The 22,058-nt window shown below is 35.1% G+C and overlaps 1 protein-coding gene across 1 annotated transcript in view; it reads left to right on the top strand.

Annotated features, from left to right (window-relative positions):
* Window positions 1-22,058, top strand: part of Lama2 (laminin subunit alpha 2) — a 564,428-nt gene that overhangs the window by 502 nt on the left and 541,868 nt on the right. The window lies entirely within an intron of this gene.

Raw genomic sequence — 22,058 nt, 5'->3', positions numbered from 1 at the left:
ATAGTTTATCTTAGAACTTTTAAGTTAAGTAATTTTTTTTAACTTTAGGATCGTGTTTCCAAGTATTTATATGAAGTAGTTTAGTATATGGATAACACATCCATCCTCACATTTGTGAAATCTCTTCTTGCTTAAAATATAGACTACACTTCTGTGTAGTTTAAGACTCCAGGGGATCAGATACACATTTCCGGGGCTTTGTGCAACAACTATCTCCAGTACAACTAAATTACTCTTATTTGCACATCTTTTCTGTGTATATCTTTCTGAAAAGCTCGGGAGTCTTTGCAGGGTTATCAGAAGTTTTACAAGATGCGCACGCACAACATAGAGAAACATAATTTGTAACACATTGTTCTGGGACCGAGAGGCATTCCCCAAAGCTAAAAAAATCTGAATCCAAGTAAAAAAAGGTTTTGCAGAAATATGAGAGCTTTGTTTTAAAGTATTTACCCTCAAAAGTGCAAAATCTAGAGGAAAGAGCTTTGGAAAGCTGGAGGAGACTGTAATAGAGTTTTGAAACACAATTTTTCTGTTTATTAATTATTTGGAATCAAGCCATGTCTAATAGTCCTCATGTTTGTTCTTGTTATAGCCTAGTACTTTCCACACTACTGTTTGAGAAGATAGAACAGACACCCCAAGCTCATCACTGTAGTCTCTGGTTATATATAGTTCCTAGAATAAAAATGACTTCCAGTTTCTCTAGATAACTTTCCTTCTATTCTCACAGGGGTGAAATGAGGTCAGTGTGGTACAAGGAATTACTTGAGACTGTGCTCTGGGAGAAGTGTGATTGGCAGTTGGATTAAAAAGTGCTACATTTAACCTTTCCTTTCTTCAACTGAGATTAGCAACAGGTGGTACTTCAGTGCTCTTCGGCTGTGGGAGAGATGGGCTGGGCCTGTGTACTCTCCTCCACTTGGAATCAGGCAGAGCTTCATCCCTGAGGATGTTCTCTGCACACACATCTTGTATTCTCTCCCATGCTCTCTTCCTACATCTATTTATTTACTTTTTTTGTGTGGGGTGCACACATGGCGGTAGCATGTGTGTCCTGGTCAGAGGTCAGTTTGGAAAGTCAGAACTTTCAGCATCTGAGTTCTGGGTATAAAAAGTATGTCATCAGGCATAGGCAAGCACCATTACCCAAGGATCCATCCTCCTGGCTCTGTTAATATTGTTGTTACAGCCATTTTTTGTAGTTATTGCAATATATTTGGAGATTGGCTCCAGGGTAAGTGATTTAAATTTATTAACAATAAAAGCATATTTCAAATTCATTTTATGATGGCTTAAATTAGTGTGGTTGCTTTATAATTTAATGTACTTATACAGAAGTCACAAAACCTTGTATTACAAAATTTATTTTCATCTTCAGTTATCATTATTCCCACAGGACTAATTTAAAACCTAAGACTTGGAACAGTGGCCACAGAATTTCATATAACTGATGAGAATATTATTTTCAGAAACTAAAAGTGTATTTAGTATCTTTTATACACACATTTCCTTTCCCTGGGGTCAGGGTCTCTTTCCTTTCCTTTTAGAAGGCTGTTTTCTTTTTGATACTTCATATTATGATAAAAGGATCACTAAATATGGTTTGACAAAAATGTTTTCTTGGCCATCATCAACTTTTCTGGGTTTGATTATATGTACTAGCAATGACCTCCATGTCCTGGAATTAGCTGTGAAGAATCTCTCTTTTCCTTTTTAGACCAGTGCCAGCTTATTAAGGATGTGACCAGGCAGTGTATTTAGATTTTGTCACACAGTGGTTCTCAACCTGTGGATTATGACACCTTTGGGAAGTCAAAAGACCCTTTCCCAGGGGTCACATATCAGATATCCTGCATACCAGATATTACATTACGCTTCATAACTGTAGCGAAATTACAGTTATAGGGTAGCAATAGAAATAATTTCACGGTTGGGGTGACCACAACATGAGGAACTATATTAAAGGGTCACCTCATTAGGAAGGCTGGGAACCACTGCTGTAATGGAATCAGAAACTTAACCAGATTTTATTTATTTCCAACTCCTTTTCCCTGAGAATGTTGCACACTTTTGATAGAATAATCAATTGTCGTGCGAATATCAGTGATTCAGTAAGTTTGATTGTATAAAGAACAGTTTTCACTATCCTGTTAATATAAAAAAACAGAGTCAGTCAGAGAGAGTCTACCTTTCAGTAAAGCAGTAAATAAAATGATCTCTGATGTTCACATGACTAATATAGAGAGTGGAAGCATAACAGTATGCAATCTGCAATTGAGGAAAAAATAGTTTGCCACAAATATTGTATAGTGAGTGCAACCAATCTGGTAGTGTGACAGTTTTCTTATGTCTCTCTGTAGGGGAAAACATACAATTTAAGTTGTCAGAACTTCAGTTAGTCTAAAGTTAATCTGTTTGTCTCGGTTTGGTTGGTGGTGAATAATAGGTCCAGAGATTTCAGAGGCCTCTCCACCTGGGCCGTGGAGCCTGCAGGGAATTAGTTTATTATTCATATCCAGCTGTTAAATGATTCATTCTCTCCTGGAGATGTACCATGCCCCTTATAAATGTGCAGGCGTAAGGATGGAAATGCCAGTGCAAATCACAGCAGTTTGAGTGTGAACACACAGTCTGGAAGGGTGGGGAAAAGTCAACTTTCATCCAGGCACAGAAGCAGACAAGGTTAACCGTTGAGTGCCTGACTGATAACTCCACAGGCAGGGGACAGCAGTTGCGGCTTTGAAAAGATGTTCACAGGAGGCATAGTCCAAGAGAAGAATTTTCATTGAAGGAGAAGGAAGGAAGGAAAGAGAATATAAAAGGCATCTTCAGCCCTCAAGGGGTTGTTACATGAAAAGGGTTGAGGGGTTTTTCTGAATTGGATCCATGGAAGAATATGAGAAATATGAGGGCTCTACTCCAATAAAAATAGGAATCCTGCTTACCACTCATTCTGAACCGTTTGGAAGTAACTGAAATGTCCACCTGATGATGAGATGTACAGCTGGCCAGTTGCCCCTTAGGAGAAGATACTACACAGAGAGAAGTTACAGCATGTGATGCTTTTAGACCTGTTTCAGTTCCAAGATTCTGGAATTATAATTTATTGTGTTTGGAATGAATACTTGTCTTTCAGTCTCTGGATTCTTAAAAATGTCAACAAAATGTTGAATGCATTTAAATGTGTATTTAGATGCCCTCTGGAATTTAAAATAAAAACATGTTTGGGACAAACCTTGCTCATTTCTGGCCAAAAATACTTCAATATTTCATAAAAAATTTCCATGTCACTGAAAATTGCATGATTTTAAAACATCATTTGTTATAAAATGTGAGAACAGTTTATAAATGACCTAAGCCATTGTCATGGGGTTTATTATGGTCACAAACCTAAAGTTATTATTTTTAACCTCTGTTTTGCTACTTTTATGACTTGATAGCTTGTTTACTGTTCACTTTAGTAAAAATTCTTCAAAATACAAAAGTGGGAATGAGAACATATTCAAAATTAATCTAATTTTATGGTAGAGTTAATAAGGTTGATATAAATACTTTAAATTTCACATATCAGTGTATGGCTGTTTCAGCATGGAGCTTTGAGGTCTTTTCATCCATGGGTATCATGCAAAGTACTGAACTGCATCTATATAAAGGATGTTGGTCACTAAGAAGCAAAAATTAGGCATAATTTTCCCATTTCCCCCTCAAATCACTTCCTGAAATATGGGTCAGCTGACACCTTTAACTATGGTCATTGTGAAGCTCAATTAGGTAACCCAAGGGTTCTAGTCATGAATGATGGCTGCAGGAAAAAAAGTGATGTTATATATATTATATTTTATGGGAGGCATTAGGTGGAGATTTCTGAATGGGATATTGTGGAGATGGCTCTGTGAGCAAAATGTTTGCTGTCCAGCATGACGATCTGAACTGGGGTCATTAGTGTCAATGTAAAAGCCAAGACTAATGGTCATTATAACCCCAGTTCAAGGACCTGGAGAAATGAGGGTCCTGGGGGTTCTCTCTCCAGCCAGTGTAGCTGGATTGATAAACTCCACATTTACTGGGGGACCTTCTCTCAGAAGTAAGATGGAGACAAATGAAGGAAGACACTGGTATTGATCTCTGACTCCCACATGAGCACACATACACATGTGCCATACATGTAGATAAAATACAAACCCTCACATACACACACTCCAAATTTTTCCAAATAATTTCTACTATAGTACAACAGCTGTAAATAAAATAAATGTGCTTGATGGTACATTTCCCAACTCATAGACCTCACCTTTATTCATCTAAAATAGAGCATTGCTGCTACTCATCCATTCACACATCTGGTGAATACTAAATATTCAGACAATGAACATGTTAAACCTCCAAGATCGAAGGCACTACTTCTTTTAGCCCAAATAGACATAATAGGTAATTATGTCTACTAATTACTAATAGGTAAACTACCAGTAGGTAAACTACTAATAGGTAAACTTTGTAACATACCACACACTTTTCTTCATAACACATGTTAGGTTTAGAGGGTCAAGCATCTGTCCACAAGGGAAGTAGAGGATCTAGTAAAGTCAGGGAACAGGAACAATCTTAACCCGGAGCATTTTCTGAAAAATCAGTGTTGTGACTGGCTGTTTAAATTATAGAATACAAAGGATTTAATTATGATTAATTCATATCAGCATGGTTCTACAATAGGGATGTTACTCTGCTGTTGATCAGAGTTAGAAAGATTTCCAAGGAGAGAGGACTAACAATGACAGCAACCATAGCAGCAGCAGCAGCAGCAACAACAACAATAAGTTGTGACCCCAGGTCACCTACCACGTTTGCAGGTCTTAATTTAGCAGTTTAGGGTCTGAAAGGCTTGCTACCGCTCACATAATTTACTCTCCTTCTAATCCAAAAGATTTGAGTATGCTTATGTTTTTAAATTGAGTAGGAAGCAGATAGCTTAGGTGGAAGTTTAGGTTTGGTAAATAAATAAATAAATAAAATACAAGACAAAAGAGGAAAACAAAAACTGATTAATGCATGATTAATGAATGTCAAGGTTAGTGTATGTAAATCGGACAGACATAAGACTGACACAGAAATCTCCATCCCTGGGGACATTATATTTAGTTAGGATAAACATGGGGTTTCAGGAATATGGTGAACATATAATGTAGTGACACAGTCATACAGAACACAGACTATAGTCTATGGTAAACACCTGGATAAGCATTCAGAAGAGAGACAGGTTTCTACAAGAGCAGGGAAATTGACTTTTAGAGTAAATGAGTTGGGAAAGGTTGACCTTGTGGAGTAGGTTCACTTGCATATAGAGTAGAATGTCCCTGCAGATATCAGGCTGAAGAGGAAGCCCTAAGCTGGGATTTACTGGGCCCACTGAGAGGGCTGAGAGAAGTGACCATGAGCTAGAACACAGCCTCAACCACTGAACCTCTGGTACAGGTTTTGATCAGAGATAATAAATGACAGAAATAATACCTGCATCTTTTTTCATGTAGATACAGCTCACTGGGACTAGACCCAGTGTCCAAAAATAAGATTATTTTCTGCTTATCTCTTGTCCCAGATATTCTATGCATGGAAGATGGTAAGTGATTCCATGTTGTACAACATTCTGCCTCAAAATGCCTCTCTGGAAAACCCAGATACCTGATCTGACACTTTCTTCCTTTTGTCATCATCAATACTGTTCCACAATTCAAAGCGTTCCAGTGCCTGCCTCAGTACATGCTTTTTCAAGGGACAGCTACAGGTCTCTTTAGATTCTGCCAGTGCACTCAGAAATACACTGTAGACTTCTAAGGGTAAATTTCATTTGAATGCACTTTAAAACAAAAGTAAGTTATTTTCAGTCCCACAAAGATTTCATCTGTTCTTTGGAGTTGTCTGTGTTATTATCCACTTCAATATCAAAGATAAACTTTAGACATCATTGTTAAAGTGACAAAAATATATTGGTCCGATGACCCCTTTTATTAAATGAACTTTGAAACATTGCCTATTTTAGGAACAGAAGTTTATTCTCTGTTCTGTTTCGATTTTTATAAATACTTTAAGGATCACTGTAAATCGTACAGTGACCTTTGTTCCAAAGTAATGAGATTTGGGCATGATTTAATTCTGTCATTTAAGACAAAAGTTATACAAAAAAATTGCTTGGCTTTTCCCTTCAGCCTTCTCTCTTTCATTCCACTTTAGTATCCTGCTTGAGAATAAAATATGGTAGTTGAAAGAGATTTTAGCATTACATTTTTAAGAGAGCATCTGCAGAAAATTCCACTTATCTTTTTTATAAAAAGGTATCGATAATTACTATCTAAGACAGTTTTGAGACAATCTGAATTTACATGGCAAATGAAAGCTAAAGTCTTGTTAAAGGTACGTAACACAGATTAATTTTTTCCCTTAAGTCATCTTTCTTATTGTTTTTACTTTTTGAGATAAGGCTTTATGTATTCCAGTGTGTTTTTAACCAACACTGGCCTCGAACTCCTGATGCTCCTACCTCTTCGAATTATCTTGAATCCAAGGCTCTGACAACTAGGGCCTTGCACATGTTAGCAAGGGTTCTACTACTAAGTATAATTTAGAGAGGCTTTTGTTTTTTGTTTTTTTTTTTTGTGTTTTTTGCTAGTTTTAAATTTTTATCTGGAGACGTGCCATTTAGTAAAAGATCATGATGTCTATTCTGTTTGTGAGTTCTTCCTCATAACACTATGAGGAGCTTAATCTAGTTGGAATAGCCAGCTAATCTATGCAAATTCTGAATCATGACAGTGTCAGAGCTCTGTGGCTCCTGACACTTGGGCAAGGCACCTTGTGCAATGCTGTAATGTTCCTCTATGTATGGCCCTCTCACCTGACCCTGAGCTGCCTGTCTGCCCAAGGCTCTTCCTTCAACTGCTCTTGGGTGCCAGATGGTTTAATTTGGTATAATAGTATTTAGTAGATTGTGTGCATTAGCAAATTTACTTACATAATGGGGGGTGCTTAGTGAGTTACTATAATTATCCTTAGCTTATAGAGGGACAGGGATAGATGCCCTGCAGTCTGCCAAGGACAAAGAACAATCCCAGGGTAGTTTCAGATTTAGATGTTCATTTTTGTTTTTCTGATTTTACAAATCCTAAGTAATCATCTCCTTTGTAGATTGAAATGTTTGTGTTTTATAAAACACCTTGAAAAATTATCTCTCTGAGTTATTTTAATTTGAAAACAGAGAGCCAGGATACTGTAATCTTCAGAGGCCATCTTCATTTAAACTAATATGCTCATAAAACCATATGAATATATAAACATATGTAACTAACTAAAACAATGTTTCACTCTAATGATTTATTAAATTTTAATCTTTAAATCTTTAAGACAGTGGTTCTCAACTTGTGGGTGATTATTCCCTTAGGAGGGGGTCTAACAACTCTTTCACAGGAGTCACCTAAGACTATCTGCCTATCAGTTATTTACATTAAGATTCATAACAGTAGCAAAATGATAGTTATGAAGTAACAACAGCAATAATTTTATGTTTGGGGAGTGACACAGCATGAGGAACTATATTAGGGGTTGCAGTATTAGGAAGGTTGATAACCACTGTTCTAGGACCTGGGTTACTGTACTATAAAATTATTCATTGATTATATATAGGGTTTTCTGGAGCTACTTCTGCAGGTTAGAAGAAATAATATTTATTATGAAATTTATTTAACAATCAAAAAATCACTCAACTTGTAAATGCTGGTGAGTGAAAGAATGAATGTTCTAAAGATTCAGAGGATTCTTAGGCTAAAGTTTCTGCCAGAGAGAAAGAGGCAACATCCTGAAAACTTCATCAAATATTCAGACTTCCCCTTGCAGGTGAACTTAGTGGATGTGATTTTTAAGTTGCTTACATTTCAAGCACATGTGCATATGTACACATCTTGAGTGTCAATATCTATCTAAGCCTGTTCAGGCTTAGATCACAGAGTCCTTCATTAGTATATTTAGTGTACTCTCTATTGCTTTATGGTCTCTTAGGTCATAAACATTTTTAAAAATATATTTTAAAAACATACTGTTCATAGAGTATGTATTTTTATATGCTACATTTATTTGTTTCTTTCCCAAAGACTTCATAGTGGCCACAACTTCCAGGCTCATTACCTAATGTGCGTTTTGCAACGCTTAAGTAAGGCTTACTGTATGAAGGAAACCATGAAGTAGTGTAATTGACGTGATGAGGAGACCTTGTCTCAATTATTTGTCAGGAGGCATCTATGAAATCCTGGGCAGAAATCAGCATCTAGTAGGTCCTCAGTGACATAGTGCCTCGCTCAACAATATGTTTTTCCTCAACAATGTGGCCAATCAAATTCAGCCAAGATGAACTGTTAAAGTCTTTGTGAAAGAATTTCATTTTGCACTTGAGGCAGAAATGTGTGAATTCAAATACAACTGTGCAGGGTAGCCTATGATAATTATGATAATTAGTACTGCATATCTCTTGATACTTTCCAGTTTTACATATATTCCTGTTTCAGAAATAACTCTGAACAAGAGAAGCATGGACTTGAAAGAAGGCAAGAATGAAATTGATAGTAGAGTTACTACTTAACTAACATCAAAATTTGAATAGATGGAGTTTATCTTATTAGTAACACAATTGGGTTAGAGAATAAATGTGAAAGTGATTGACAAGGAGTCAATGCTTGTTACTTCTTTTTGCTTTTTTCCTTTGAGTATTATGATCACCAATGATATTTTCAGCACACATAAAAATAATTTTGCTTACAAAAACATAATGCCCTAAAATATTCCCTTAGTAAATCCTAAGAGACTACACATGGCAAAACTATTTCACTGTAGAGGTGTTGAAAAAAATCTGTCAGGGTTATACAAGTCAGCATTGGAGATAACAGGAAACCCACAACTTCTATAATTAACTAATCTTTGTTTGTAACTCAGTGTGAGAAGTGATTTGAAACAGACAAAGCTATGTAGACATCAGGGATAGGTTTTACACTCTGCTTTTTTTTTTTTTTCAGTTAAAATTGATCCCTGGTTTTAGGTGTCTGTCAGTTTTAGATACTTAAGTATTGACAAAGCATTTTTACAGAATCCTGTAACAAATATAGTGAATTTAGAAAAAAATACATCACAGAGTTTTGTTTTTTTTTTTTTAATAAAGGTTAGTATTATTCTAGCCTATGAAGTATATATCCTTGATTGACTTCTGCTTTGGTTAGATGTAGAAAATATTTCACTACAGTTTGTTTGTATTGATTTTCACAAGGACAGATAATTGTCTTGAAACACACAGTTTTAATACTAAACTGGAGGGTTTTTTTGTTTTTTAAACAATATATATATATATATATATACACATTCATACATATATATGTATATATATATGTTGTACAAAATAATTGTTTTGTTTGTTTGTTTGGTTGGTTTTTTAAGACAGGATTTCTTTGTATCCCTGACTGTCTTGGAACTCTCTTTGTAGAACAGACGGGCCTGGAACTCTGAGTTCCAACTACCCTGTGCCTTGAAAATGCTAGGATTAAAGATGTGCATCAACACCACCTGGCTCAAAATAAAGGCTTTCATTATGACCTTTTTATACTTGTATATAATGTACACTGTTTATCTTCATTCAAGTCATCATCTCCTCTCTCTCTTCCCCTTGGTCCTTCCTCTCCTCAAAGAGTTTCTTTCTGTTTTCACATTTTAAAATTTAGATTCTTCATAGGAGAGAAAATATTTTTCCTTCCTTTTCTCTTCTTTTTCTTTTTTCTTATTTGTGCCATGGGGTAATAACAGAAAAGGTTAGTTGGTATGAGAGGTGAACTTTTAAAAGCAGATATCTCATCCTTATTAGCTTTGTAAATTATCCTAGATACATTTTATGTATAGGTGATAAGAAATAACATGTTTTACAATCAAGCAAACATTCTTTTTCTTTTTTGTCTTATAGCCTTTGTTATATTGAGATCTATTCTTCCTATTCAAATTTTCTTCAGAATTTCTCTTTAAATTGAAAATAGACCCCCCCATGCAACAGATTCTGATAATGGGTTCTGCTTCCTCATCCCCCCAGCAGATCATCTCCACCTTCTCACCCACCAAGAGCCACATTGTTTCTTGTTCTTTGTCATTAGAAAACAAACAAGCATCTTCGAAAATAATAACAAGATAAAATTAAGTAAAATAAAAATAAAGAAACTAGAATGGTATAAAGCAAGTAGAGCCAAAGAAAAAGCACAAGAAACACGTAGGAACACAGAGACACAGACACTCACACATATCAAAAGCCCATACAACCAAAATTGAAAGCCACAATGTATAAGAAAAAGGCCTCTAAGGTTAAAAAGACAGAAGGAGAGAGAGAAGTGGGTAAGTTCTGCACTAAAGTTAGCTGAAATAATGCATGAATATCTGTCAGTGCCACTTACTCTTTGTAGCTTAGTTTAATGCCATCACTGTTTATTGATGTTTTGTTTAAATGACCTGTCCAAAATGGAAATGTGATCTTGAAGCAGTACCAATTATTGTTTTGAACTCTCTCTCTCCCTTAGATCTAATAATGTTTCCTTACTTAATTGTGTGCTGCATTGTTGGGTGCATATATATTTATTATTGTTGTTTTCTCATTGAAGTCTTCCTTTTATCAGTATATAATGGTTCTTATTTATAGTTTCCTCTTTTGACTTTATGTTTTAAAGTTTTAAAATCCATTTTATCTGACATAAATCTAGCTACTTTTTCTTAATCTTGTTTTGTTTGTTTTTTGTATATATATGTATGTATATATGTACATACATATATATACATACATATATATAGTTTTGTTTTTTTGAGACAGGGTTTCTCTGTATTGCTTTTGGAGGTTGTCCTGGAACTCACTCTATAGACCAGACTGCCCTCCAAATCACAGAGATCCACAGAGATGCCTCTGCTTGGATTAAAGGCATGTGCCACCCGGCTTGTTTTATTTGTTTAGAGTATCTTTTTATAATCTTTCCCTTTATGTCTTTGCTGAGCAAGTTTCTTGTAGGCAGCATATTGTTTGCTGGGTCTCCCTCTCTGTTTTCTTCTTATTTTTTTCAGCCTATTGATTGATGAATTTTATCGTTTATATTCAAGTTTTTACTGGTGAGAATTTAATCCTGTCATTTAATTGATTGTTAATTGTTTTCTGTTTGTTTTACTTTTTTGTTATCATCTTTCCTTTGTTCTCTTGTTTTCATTTTGCTTTGTTACCGTGGTTACTGGGAGTGATTTTTTTATTTTTCTTTGATATATATGCTTTACCAATGAATTTTATTCTTTCATGTTATTTGTCATCTTTACTTGTAAATGCTCTTTAAACATTTCTTGTAGTATTAGTATAGTCATGATGATTTTCTTCAGATTTGCTTGTCCTGGAGTGCTTATTTCTAAATAATTTCTGAAAGATAGTCTTTCCTGAACATTGACAAGGATCTCATGATATGCTTTGGATAACACATCAGGGTAAAGAATAACATCCAATTGGCTCCTTTATGATGCTGATTGAATACAAATTATACTAATAGGCTCCTGGCTGGCAGAACCATTAGTTCTAGAACTATAATTTTACATCAGAAATCCAGCTCATGTAAGTATTAAAACATGCAAATCTTGAAATTAGTTTGTCTAGAGGTTGAGCTCTTGTTGGCTTGAAGAATTATTTAGCTTCTTTCAGTTACGGCCTCCATCTTTAAAATTGTGCCAATAATAGAAATAATAATTATAACAATAATGACTTTCTTAGAAGAGTAATATCAGGTTTACATGGATTCTTGGGCTTAATAGATACCAGAAGTGAGTGACCAAGTCATTAGTCAAAATCTTAACTCAGTGTGGTGTTTCAGCATGACCAACTAGAGCTTTGACTTAAGACATGGAGGAACTAGCCTGCTTTGTCATAGCTTTTGTTTGATTAGAGGTAGTCACCTGCTGGTCTAAGCTGCACTACCCTGTTTCAGATGGTGGTGCTTTCTACTTCAGGTTGTTACTTGGTAGTTTACTTGGCCTCTCAGGAGGAACTTTTCCAGAACTAAGCATAAGTACTCTGTATTCTCTTATTTCCTTCCTTTCTAGTTTTCCATGGCCTGGAAAATAACACCAATACCCACCCATTGAATAAAACCAGACACACACATTTTCTTTTCTATCCTTCATCTCCCACATCTAAATCTCTAAGACTTCTGTCACTGTGCCATCGAATGTTACTCTATGTACATGCACACGTTTTCATCCCCACTGCCAGCTGTACTGAAGCACAATTTTCTTGCTTATGAAGCTACAACAGCTGCTCTTTTGGTCTTCCTTTTGACCAGTTTATAATCCATTTTTCCAGGCACAGCCAGAGTGAGCCCTGAAAAGAGAAAATCATATTAGATCTGCCTCCCCCTAAGGCATTCACAGAATTCCAATTTAAGGAAATAAAAGCTCCATAGTTTACAGAATTATTTGTGAGTGAGCCCCTATGTCTTTTCTGTTGTCAAACTGTTGTTTTCTGTTATATTCCAGCAGCAATGAGGACTTCTTCCATTCTTTAAACATGCGGAGATTATTTTTATTTCATTATCCTCTCCCCTCCTCTCCCCTGTTTTCCTTCTCTTCACAGTTCCCTCACCATGACTTCTTTTTAATATTTATGTTTCAACTCCTGGCATGGCATTTCCTGAGTATTAGTTTCAATTAATTCCTACTGTGGAGTTATCTTTCTAAGTTTCTTAGTTAGGTTAATGTTTCTTTTTTTTTATTTTTTATTTATTTATTTTTTTATTTAATTTTATATAACAAAGTCCAATTAAATGAAAACAAACATTTATACACAATATTTGGGAATTTGGGCATCGTTCTTTCCAAACTACTTCCTGCTGGTGGTTAATGTTTCTTTAGAGTAATTTTGTTTCTTACTTTTCTGTCTTCCTCCACCTTTGGAATTCACGCTCTAGATGAGCCTTCATCTCCATAGTCTAGGGAACTAAGTCAACCTTGAATTCATGTATGTTAATGATGTCTTGTTTATGATTTCCAGTTACTTAACATAAGAGAAGACCACTCCATTAATTTTTCAGACTAACCCACAACATCTCCTTTTACAGAAAGATAGAGGGGTTTTTAGTTAAGTAATTCTTCTTCCATGGGCTTCAGGATTTTAACAAATAGAAAATAATTCCCCATATTTATAATGATAAAACTTTCAATGTTGTCTTCTCCTCCTTCTCCTCCTCCTCCTTTGTTTATGTATATCTTAGTATGACATGTGTCAGGTACCCAGAAAAAAAACATGTAGTGACTAAACAAATAACCCAGTCTTTTTAGATCTACCAGAAAGCATTCCTTTCTTTTCATTTTTTGCCTGGTTTTTGATAGTCTGGATGAGTTTATTTAATGTATAAATTTCCATAAATACCGGAACACATATAGGCAGCTACAGAAGGTCATTACCAGTACTACTCATGTGATATAGAAAATACTTTAGAGCTGAGGCTACCTTAAATCTTGCTTCATGAGTTACAATTTTTTCCTTAGACATTCCAGTGAGAATTAAACAGCATTTAAGCTTTGGATGAGAAATGCATATTTTGTGGCTTAATCAGAACTGTTAGGTATTTGAAGCCTTTTTTGGATGAGAGTTACAATGCAGCAGATCAAAATACATTTAAGATGTAAATTATAGAGACAGAATATAAATAATTCACTTGGATTGAGTTGATTGGCATCTGTTTCCATTTTTTTTCCTGTTTTTATTTCTTCTTAAACACCACAGAGTTTCCCCCTGCCCAGGACCAAAAAACAATTTCTTAAAGTCTCTACTAACTACAGAGTATGTCAGTGCTTACACCATAACTTTAGATGTGGTCTTTTTCTTGTAGTTCTTAACTGTCAAATGGGTGACATATATGTAATTAATAAAAGATTTGGAACTAATGATTCTTCTCAGTTTGTCAGAATGCTTGTCTGGCTTGCAGAAGGCCATGGCTTCAGTGCACATCACCACATAAATCTAGATGTTGAGGAGTATGAATGCAATACAAGTGCTCAGGAGAAAGGGACAAGTGTATTGATCGGGAGTTCAAGACCAGCCTTGGAAAATGAATGCCAGCCTTGGATTTATGAGACTCTTTCTAAGAACAATAAATACATTTTAAAATTGTATTTCAATAAATGTGACCCACTTTTATAGAGCAGAACGTTTATCAAGGCCACAGGTAAGCCAGATTGGGCCTAGCAGCAAGAGAGGGGTCTTCCCTATAGACATGACATTGACAGAAAATGAATCACTGTAAAAGCTTTAAGAATAGGGATCATGCCTTTTTTTTTTTTTTTTTTTTTTTTGCTGCTACTGTATCCTCACTACAGAAGCTGATGCATACAATGTTGCAGGGATGACCAATGAACTAGGAGAAAAGGTGCAGCTTACTTTTAGGAAAGAGCATGTTCTTTGTATCTGTGGTTGGTGAAATAAATAGAGGGATGACTGAATTTCATGATTCTATTCAAAGAAAGCAGTTACAATTTCATTCTCAATATAGAAAACATGACCAAACAGTGCCTGCTAGAGGTAGGGAAGGGGTGAGATCATAGGCTATTGCAACATGATGTCTTACCTAAATATTTAAATTTAAAGTGATGATGTTGACTTCAGGCCAGGGTCCTTCCTAAATCCTCCTTTCAAAGGTCAACACCTCAACATGATGCCCTCAATTCGTAACTGTTTGTTATTCCATGCCAAGGTGATCCCACCCTTTATGCTTTTACTACAATATTCAAGCCATCAAAACAGCACCATCCTTTAGTACATCATTCGCTGCAACAACCTGCCTTCTCTTCCACTTCTGAATTAAGACTTAAACATCATTTTCTTCATGTTCTATTGATGACATCACCTTTGTCTGACTGTGTCAGTCACATTAGCACCAATGATCACAATGCATGGTATAAAATTCGTGATCGTTTAAAGCATTTAGATCTGCAGTCAAACTCGCTCTTAACTGAACTATTTAAGCCAACCACTTTTATGAATTTAAATCTTTAGTTTTCATGATTAATGTGCTTGAATGCTGAGAGTATAGAAGAGGTAGAATTAGTCTCAGAATTATGTGTTTTTTTTTCTTAACTAACTGAACTATTTACTCATTTAATTAATTTTAATGTCACCAAGCTTAGGCAACAACTTTCAGTGGCAAATTTAAATAAAATAGAAAGTCACACCCTTAAAATTGTTTACTTTTTATTATTGTGTGTATGTGTGTGTTTTGTACATGTGACTGTACATGTACATGTGCCACTGTACATGCATGTAGATCCAAGGACAAATTTTGGGAGCTAGTGTTTTCCTTTCTGCTTGCAAACCAGGATGAATTTCAGGTCATCAGACTTGCGTGGCATCTACTTCTGTTCCTGATGAGCTCTGTCACCCTGCTCTAACTGTTATTTTCCTATCATTAATCCTTCACAAATAAAGAAAAGGTAATAAGATTTAAAAGGCAATATGATCAAATACTGAAAACTACTGAAAAATTCTGTAGCCAGATAAAGAATTATTAGCCCACTGATAAGTTTCTTTTATGTCAAACATACCTCTGGGACATAGACATGATGTAATACATTTTAATAATTTTCTATTCAGTAACCAGGTAATATAACATACAGATAGAGTCTGTTGTGGTTTGGATGAATATCTCAAATGTCCATTTGTAAACCCAGGTCTCTAGAGTGGTGGGATTGAGGAGTTTTATGTCCCAGTCAGAAGCTGGTATGTCATCTTTACATCATGGGTGGCATGCCACCAAAGGGGATTGTGGAATATTGCCTTGTTTGCTTTTATTTTCTTGCCTTCAAATGTATATGCTTCAAGAAAAACATCTTCCCTAGTTTGACATCCTTGTCAGAGACCTAAGCCAATGGGACTGCTCAATCTTGAACTTGAATTTCCAGAGCTATAAAGTTAAACTTTACCTTGGTGACTAACACAGAAACTACAAATTAAATGCCTAATCTTAAGGAACTATGTAACATATAGTTTTCATGGATAAGTATAACACAAAAGCATGACTGGTTGGTTATATTCATGATAATTTCCCTTTCCACCATGTTGCTATAATATTGTTAACATCTGTGTAGGATCGGGCATCATGGGAGTTTAGCCTTTGCATCTTACAGTATAACTCATAGCTGGGGCAAAGGGAATCAATAATAAATGTGAGTGAAAGGTTGATAATGAGAAAGAAGCAGAATCCCATGCATTTTACATCTTCATCGTGGATTCTAGTTCTATATTAATTGTCAACTTTTCTCTCAGTACTGAAAGAAACAGTTGAAGGCTGAGGAATTTAATATGAAAAATTATATCAAAGTAACAATATTTAGACACGATGAAATTAGAATTTGTTTAGAATCATACCTATAACTAATCTAAAATACAGGTTTTTAAAAATGTAATAAGATATATTGATATCTTAGACTCTCCAGAGTAAAGCATATAGTCATTTTATCATGTGTCTCAGACAATTATCACTCATTCACTTCCACAATTCATTTTTATATTCCACTCATAACTATGATTAGAAACAAATTAGAATCTATACTGTCTATTTATTAATACATTTTGTTCTTTCATGATAGGTTTGTATGTGATTTTCTACAATAGGATGTTGAATGTAGTATTATTAGCTTTTAAATTATTAGTATTAAAATATGTATCTATATTTGAATGATACCAGAGTCTCAGAGTGAAATTACTTCATCAAAATCGTTTTGTAAGCCATTCATTATTGCTGGAATTGAGTTCTGTACATGACATTCCTTTGACATAATGTAGACTTCCATTCTGCTTCACTATAAATGGAGTTTTATCTGACTCCACAATAAGTGGGTTCCTGAACCATTGACATTTAGGAGAGTTGTGGATCTTAGTGTCTTTGTATATTGTATATCAATATGCATTATGTGTACTTTTAATTCTGCTTTAAAGAAGTGACCATTGATTTACATAATTGTTACATGAGAACATTCTGTTTAAATTTTATTGTGTGAATTCTTTCTGAAATCATTTGAAAATACATTGTAACGCAGTTGCAATTATTATATAAAATGAGGTAAATTATAGATTATAAATTTTCTTAAAGCCTCTGAGGATCTTAAGACATAATTGTAGTTTTCACAATATTCTTTTATTCTATACTTTTAAAAATTAAAACTTTTATAGACAATTAAGTTTTATGGGCTTGGGATGTAGGTAACTTGGTAGACTAATTTATTAGCATTCACAGAGCCCTGGGTTTGAACTTCAGCAATATGTAACTGTGCATTGTGGTATGTGTGTCTTATTTCATTCGAGTAGTTTAATGTCAGACAGGTTATGTGACACCCTGTCTAATAAAATCTGAAGTATTTTATTTGCAATCTCTCTCTCTCTCTCTCTCTCTCTCTCTCTCTCTCTCTCATCTATCATTTACCTATGTATCTTTTATTGGTTTGTTTCTCCAAGTTTAAGGGATAGAGATTTCCCTGGATTACATATTTTCAGAATGTATTATTTATGGTGTTGCTGAGTGGAGCAAGAGGGAGAAATCTGGGTTGAAGACAGGAACAAAAGAAAAGATAAATGCAATGGTCTTGAATTTGAGATGTTGATGCTGGAATCTCATCCATCTCCAGAAGGTACACCCTTGCCAGTAATCTTTTTCATTTCATTTAATTAGTTATTTGGCCTGAAAAGACCTTACAGTGCAGGATCAGCAAGGGCCTGTCAGTTCTGGAATCATTGCTTCAAGGTTCTGAAATCAGAGACCAAAGCGCAGGTTACATCTACTCAGTCCACTATGATGGGAGGAGCTCTGTGAATTCATCCAGGTCAATACCACACACTAGCACCCCATGTCAAAACCGTACCATAGCCCTCCTCTTTATCCTGGCCTGGAGAGAAAAGGCCACCAAGTTAGTAGCTCCCTCAAAAGGCAGCTTTCTGCTTCATCAGTATGCCATCCACAGCCTCGGTTCCTCAGAATGTTCTGAGAGACTCTTCTTCCTAACCCACAGCCACAGATCGGGTGAAGAGATGCCCTTGATGTAGGCTGTGATAAGCATTCTTAATTTCCAACAACATGATTTCCTTTTGCCTCTCTTTCCCTAGCTAGCATTATGTGGGAGTTGAGTTTCCTGCTGAGTTTTTAAGCAGTATTGTCAGGTCAGAAACCAAGCATATTAACAGGAAGCATGCTATTCTGCATCTAGAAGCCAGAGCATAATAAGCATTGTTAATTTAGTTAAAAGACAGCTGCTTACGATTACTCTTCTTGTGCATGTGTGGGAGTTAACAGAATAATGTCTCTTTTCCAAATTATGCATGGTTTTCATTTACTTATATGTGCAATTTAATTGAAGGAATTAAGAAGCTGAATGAAATAGTGAGCTGTTTGGAAGGAAATCAGGCTATTGCTGCTCACTTAGATGCATGGTTATATAAAGTCCTAGTAACCAGAAAATCCCCAAAATCTTTGTTTACTGAATGATGTACTCTGGGTTATAGTTTCCTGTGAAATACCCACAAAACCACTCGGCTTTTCCAAATCAACCTTTTTGATAACTGTTATTTAGAGCCCTAGTCCAGCTAAGGACTTATAGTTGTTCCACTGTTGGTTTCAAATGTGCAACTGGATAATTGTTTAGATTATACACACGTATGCAGATGTGTATAAAGAGCTTCTTTGCAAAACCAAGTTTGTACAATGAGTTCAAACCTCTCATCTCCTTTTGGCTTTCATGCTCTCTATTTTTCTTCTCTCTAAGGGGTAGTACCCAGTATGTGCCAGACAGCCTATTCATATTGTCTCAACTATTCTTGAGAGTTTCTGATGACTCAGCCTGTTGCAATTATAACAACACAATAGAACAAGCAGATCCTCTGAATTGTGGGATACTTACAAATGTCACAAAGGCATGATTTCTGCTTTAAATTAACACTTTAAGGCATGGGTTATACCTAATAAGACTTGGGTAGAATTGTAAAGGAGTATGGTTTTTGACAGCACATTCACTCATGTAACCACCACCCTAATCAAGAACCCACTCTTGGACTTTTGCAGGGTCCTCTTGTACTCTCCAGATTTTTATCTGATTAAGTTTCATTTGTCCTAGAAGTTCCAAAACCTGAGCCATCCAATTCTGTATTTCTTAGGGTCTTCCTTTTTTTGCATAATTTGAAAACTTTAAAAGATTATGATTTGTGTTCATCAGTATTGGTTCTTTCTAACTTCCTAGAGTTTCCTGTGGACAAATGTACCTTTTTGGTGACATTTACACACACTGACCGTACTTGTTAACTACTTCAAATAAAGTTGAAAGTCACAGTTATTTTGTAGACATGTTTTCATTTCTAAAATTTAGGAGATTCATGGATTTCATGTAAGATATTGTTTAATCTTATAACAAAAGAAAGAGAAAATTGTTTTTTAAACCAAGGTATAATAATGGAGTGTTATATACCTATGGATTGCAATATTTATGGTTGGCAAGATAACATTTTCAGTAATGAATATAATTAGTATTTTTTATTTATATAATTTTGAAATGTAATTGTTTTATATGGGAATATTTTTATTTTTATAAAAGATTGACAAAACTAATATTTCTTTAAAAAATCTGCTAAGCTTATATGCCACAAAATAAATAAATGCTGTGTTTTAAAATGTTTATGTGTGTGTGTGTCTGTGTGTGTGTGTAGGTGGACAGTGTTCAACTGGAGGTCATAGATCAATATCCAAGACTTGATTCTCTGTCTCCATTATGAGGGCTTTGAGGATGAAAAGCAGGTCATCAGGCCTGATAAGAAGCACCTTTACCTGCTGAGCCATCCCACTAGTCCTATCCAAATAAATATATTTTGTTTCATTTTATCTATTTTACATGCATTATTCCCCCAGGTTGGTTAGGCAATGGAATGATATAAAGGGCAGAAACAAGATCCCCCTATTAAATAAGAATGCCTGGAACCAGGTGCTATAAGTAAGAAAAGAAATTTGCAATGCAGATAAAAATATGAAAAAGGCATAATTTTCTCCCACTAGAATTATATCAGTAGAGAAAAAGTAAATATATATATATATATATATATATATATATATATATATATATGTTGAGGTAAACACAGGCACAATGTATATAGAGCGGATTTTAATAAGGTTATTGAAGTGTTTTTAGGTTCTGAGGGAGAAGAAGGTTCATTTCATAGGAATATGGACAGTATTACAAAGGAGATGCAATGTGTACTGAGCACATTAGATGAGAGAAATGAAGATGGGAATACCAGGAACAAAGCAACTCAGGGAGAAGGAATGATGAGTGTGGGGTGTGAATAATGAGGCAGAAGATAAATTAGGTTGAGTCTGACAACTAAGTAGATAGAATTATCAGTATTAAAATAAAAATCCAAACTTGAATTTAGACTTACTATTTTTCTAGTTTATAATGAAATCTATCATGAAAGAAAAAACCCTTAAAATAAGTTCAAACATTATTTTTAATTATGGGTATAAGTTTGTGCGTGGATGGATATTGGGCACATGAATGTATGTGACCACAAAAGCTAGAAATAGGGCTCCTGGATCTGAAGTTGAAGGTAGTCGTGAGAAGCCTGACTTGGATGCAGGGGAGGCATTCTATCTCTTGCACTCTCTCTCCAGCCCTCAATATCAGTTTAAAATATCCAATTCGTGTCAGCCTCAAAGATGAAGTAGGGTCTAGCTACCTGGTTTTGACATGGCACACAGATATTGTTCCTGATTTTAACAATGTCTAGAAGCTATAAGAAAAACAATATCTACACTGGCAATTCTAACAGCAGTTTTAAAGCATTGGTTCACATTTTATGTTACTTTTATCTCTTAAAGATTTACTTTATTTTAATTATGCATGCATTTGTTCATGTGTACATACAGGTGTTCATTTAGAAGATGTCACCTGATCCTCCAGAGCTACTTTGCAGCTCTTTGTTAGCCATCCAGTGTGGTTGCTGAGAAGCTAGATCCAGTCCTTTATAAGAACAGTGCATACTTTTAAGCTGAGTCATCTCTTTAGCTCTTCAATATCTTTTCAAAGTTGACAAATTTGAACAAACTCACCCAACTATTGATTATTCCAATGAATTGTTTAATATACTTTTTCTTTGTGATGTATTTCTATGAAAATAGATAATTTTACTTGCTTCCTTTGTTTCTTCTTTTCATTTGAGATTAATGTCTGTGCAGTTGTAAGCTGTATTTTTTTTTTGTGGTTAGATGACTTTCATAATTTGCATTTAGTCACTATTAACTAGAGATCCTTTTAAAAAATCTCCATGCTTGTAGCTGATTGCAATACAATGGTTAAGCTCCTGTATTTCCACTTCTGGGATTGATTTGTGACATCCTCTGCATTCTACATACGACTGTCAAAGCAAAGCAATCAGTGGCAAACTCTCAGAACAAATTAGACAGTGCTCATTAGCAGTAAAATGTAGTCAAAATATCAAAATATGCTAGGCATAAACATATTTTTATGTTATGGAATTACCTCAGCCCACAGGTAATCTAAATTAAATGAGGTTATAATTGAGGGTTGTTTACAAAGGAAAGAAGAGTCATCTGTTACATAGACCACACACACACACACACACACACACACACACACACACACACAATCACAGCCAAAATTATCAATATCTTTTGAGAATATGTGTGGGTGCCATTAAATGCAGCTGTTGCTTTACACTGTAAGCATGAGTGAATCTAAACAAAAAATCTAAAATAGCAGCAAAAGAATTGTAGAGATAGAACCAAAAACTTAAGAGTAGAGCTAATGCCTTCATCCATTTCTCTCTCTCTAGGCTGGTAGCTGAAATAATTTTCCAAAAAGCTATGGAATAAAGAAGTTCTTGCTTTCATTGTTAGAATAGTTTTCCATGGCGGAGGTTTGCTTCTGTGTTACTATTAGAAATGAAAAACAAAAACAAAACAAAAAAACCAAACAAACAA

This window comes from Phodopus roborovskii, unplaced genomic scaffold (assembly GCF_943737965.1).
Source record: "Phodopus roborovskii unplaced genomic scaffold, PHOROB, whole genome shotgun sequence".
In the NCBI taxonomy this organism is placed as follows: domain Eukaryota; kingdom Metazoa; phylum Chordata; class Mammalia; order Rodentia; family Cricetidae; genus Phodopus; species Phodopus roborovskii.
This window is presented reverse-complemented; position numbering and strand designations above follow the sequence as displayed.